Source organism: Lathyrus oleraceus, chromosome 2, assembly GCF_024323335.1.
Source record: "Lathyrus oleraceus cultivar Zhongwan6 chromosome 2, CAAS_Psat_ZW6_1.0, whole genome shotgun sequence".
In the NCBI taxonomy this organism is placed as follows: domain Eukaryota; kingdom Viridiplantae; phylum Streptophyta; class Magnoliopsida; order Fabales; family Fabaceae; genus Lathyrus; species Lathyrus oleraceus.
Window position 1 is genome coordinate 25,507,489 of NC_066580.1, and position 4,019 is coordinate 25,511,507.

The window sequence follows — 4,019 nt, forward strand, 5'->3', positions numbered from 1 at the left end:
GGCATATCAGATTGCATTGCCACCGTCACTTTCTAATCTTTATGATGTGTTCCATGTGTCTCAATTGAGGAGGTACATTGCGGATCCATCGCATGTTGTTCCATTAGATGATGTTCAAGTGAGGGATAATTTGACGGTCGATACATCACCTATGCGAATTGAAGATCGAGAAGTGAAGAAGCTTCGTGGTAAGGAAATTGCTTTGGTGAAAGTGATATGGGGCGGAGCCGCCAATGACAATATTACTTGGGAACTCGAGGATAATATGAAGGAATCGTATCCGGAGTTGTTCGTTTGAGGTAAATTTTCGAGGCCGAAAATCTTTTAAGTGGGGGAGAGTTGTAACAACCCAATTTTAGTATTTATTTCTTATATTATTATTATTTTATTTTATTTTATTTATTTGGAGTGTTAATTAATTAATGAGTTGTTAGGTAGTATAATAATTGATTATATTAATTAATTTGGTGTGTTAATTAATTATTTAGTTGATATGAGATATAATTGAATAATTGATTATATTAATTAACTTGGTGTGTTAATCAATTATTTAGTTGATATGAGATATAATGAATAATTGAATTAATTAACTTGGTGTATATTGTGTTGGTTTAATTTATTTGAATTAAATAGAGGTATTATAATATTAGGTCTTATTGGGCCTATTAATTAAATTAGAGGTATCATTCTTTAAGCCCAAATATAAATACTATAATAGTAAGAGGAGAGTGGGAAATAGGATTCATTTTGAGCATTTGACGGCAACAGAGAAAGAAAAGAGGAAAAGTAAGGAGAAGAGGGGAAGAACAAGAGAGAAGCTAAGGTTTCCAGAAAATTGAAGAGGTAAGGGGGAGAATCCTTATTATTATGGGTTAGTATGATTGGGTCAATGGGTAGAAATATGTTTACGTCGAAATCCCTAAATTTCATGGTTTTTGGAATTGTTTGGTTTTGATGAGTATTCTTGGTTTGTGGTGATTTAATTGTGTTAAAACTGCAAATTAACTTTATATACTTAGAGTATTGTATGAGTTTTAATTTTCTGAGCGTTCAGCTTTTTACGGGGTCGAAATCGGAGGTCCGAAAGGCCTCCAACGATAAAAAACGCAGAAAATTCTGCATTCTGTTTTGGTGTTAACCGGTTAACCAAAAGTGTTAACCGGTTACTTGTTAAAAATCTACCCAGAAACTGCCTTCTGTTTTGTGTTAACCGATTAACCAAAAGCGTTAATCGGTTACTTGTTGAAAACCTGCTCAGAAACTGCGTTCTGTTCCGCGTTAACCGGTTAACCAAAAGTGTTAACCGGTTACTTACTTAAAAATCTGCCAGGAATTGCATTCTGTTTCGCGTTAACCGGTTACCTAAATGCGTTAACCGGTTAACACTGTTGAAAAATGAAAAAGTGAGATTTTAAAGGCTGTATTCAGTTTGAAATGAAATCTAAGTGTGTGTATTTGATAACTAGCCTATATTTATGAATGATATATTGTTATGAATGTATATATGTACCATTGATGGATAATTCATAGAGTTGAATTATGGTGATATGTGGAATGTTAAGATGGTAGAGATGATCTTAATTGCATATGTGGTTGTATTTGTACATTCATTCATGGCATGGTCAGCTTCATGGTGAAAGCGGTGAAACTGTGGGTTCACGTGGTAATAGATGTTGATCCTTGAATGGAAATAGGCGTAGCAGACGTTGATCCTTAATTGGAAATAGACGTAGTGGCTTTGATCTTGTCCGGATCGGAAGCGTGGCTTGGATTTTAGATATTGAATCGGAAAACGGTGAAATGTTGGGTTCGCATTGCGGTACCACATGCATAGAGTCTCATGTCTTGCATCGAGTCACATTAGAGTTATGTGATAATTGAATGTATGCATTGATGTGATTGTGAGGTGTGTATGAGATATGGTAATTGAATTTGGTGATGTTTGGATACATAACTTGACAAAATATGTGATTATGTGATAATTGTAGTTATGTGTATATTGAGAATATAGTATTAGATTTTAATATTGTACTCCTTGAGTTTTGATGGATGTTTGAAACATGTGAAATAAATGTTGGTTAATATTATTGACATGGTTATACAAGGTGTGATGAATTCCATTAATTGTTGATTTAATAATTGTGCTTTATTATATTTCTTCATAATGATTTGAATTCTCACCCTTTTGTTTGAATGTTGCCTTTACATGGGCATCGTGCAGATATTCAAGAGTAGTATTGCAGAAGTAAGTGGACGGTAGCTCACTCGAGATTTAGCCGGAGAGTTTTCGTGTTTTGTTTTAGAGACTAGGTAGTGATTCAATGCTCTGGTCATGTAACACGGGGTAGATTAGTAGTATTGAACTCATATCTTATTTGGATAAGTATTATGTTATTACTTGTGAACATGTTTATTTGCAATTGTTGTCTGGGAGGCCATAGTGCCAAATATTCTGAATATGGTTTTATTTTATCTTGAGGAGATTATTGAGAGATGATCATGGTATGGGACATGGATCATTTTATGGAATGCATGAGTATTCATTATTTTCCGCTGCGAACGCATATTCCTGAATATTCATGATAATTGAAATGTGTTATTTTAAATGACCAGGTGTAATGTATATCGATGATGAATGATGTTGGTTTTTGAAAGCTTTTAGTTTTTGAAAACGTCGATGTGGCGCCCTTTTGTTTATATGCGTGTTTATTCACTCTGATTATATGTTAAGTATTTTGGGATAGAAAAAGGGGTGTTACAGTGTGCATAAACATGACTTTGTCTAAGAAAATGCATAACAAAGATTTTGTACAAGTGCAATGAGCTCTAAGAATTGTTTCTTAGGATGGAATGTGTGAGAATCACTTGGATTTCGTTGGTGGTAGGTGCTAAGGAAGTGGCTTTGAGAAATCGTTGTGGTTGGCTATATTCTTTTCGGGCCATGCTTTTGATAGATTCAAATTCCAATACTTTATTGCAGTTATATTAGGAATAACTTCCTGCAGTAACAATTACAAACTGCAACATCAGTTCCAACGCACATAATTATAATTATTTGTATGATTAAATACAATTCCTAGGATTAGAGAGCTTAGTCTATCTCAAATGTCTATCTCAAATCAAACCAACTAAATAACAGACTAAACAAGATCTCATTCTTTATTTTTCTTAAATAAATTATATTTAGTTATATAATTTGGACCTAATTTACTTGGTCTTCGGCTTGCACCTAACATATACATTAGTAATTGGAGGTCTTCTAACAATATAAAACTTTGAATAAAGTGGTTTTGGTTGAGTTGTTCTAATTGGAATTGAACCAAAAATTTGCCAGACCTAGCCACTTGACTCATTGTCGTATGTCCGAATAAACATCTCAAATAGGTCTTTAAACACCTATTTGTTACCTCAATCTGACGATCTATTTGAGGGTGATAAGTTCTACTAAACTTCAGTTTAGTGTCAACTGTAATACCCTAACTCAGAAACTTATATAACAAATATTATACACTGATTACAGTGTTACCAACTTCAAAACATCTCAACTTTATTCAAATAGTAGCAGAAAGTCAAATTAAAATACTCGACAAAATCAGGTTTGTTCTCAACTTCAAAATAACGTCATAAAAACTCCTTAAAACATTAATTTGAATTCAACAAGTAAACAAGCATCTCAACCCCGATGTTACATGATCAAATCATAGCCACTAAATAAACAACGAAACTAAATGGAAATAACTTCAAAAGTTATCTTCCACTCACAACAACAACTTCTAATCCTAATTATCTGCAAGATGTCCATGGTGGACAACATCAAAGAAAATAGGGTGAGAATTCACATCAATAATTTAACGACATAAGTTGCAAGATAGAATTCAAACATATACACATTCATCAATAATCGCACAACAATCATTCTCACACTTAATTCATCATCATATACAACATAATCACATACTCATTCAATTAAATTATGCAATGAGACTCACAACTTCGACCAGACTCATATGCATGTGGTT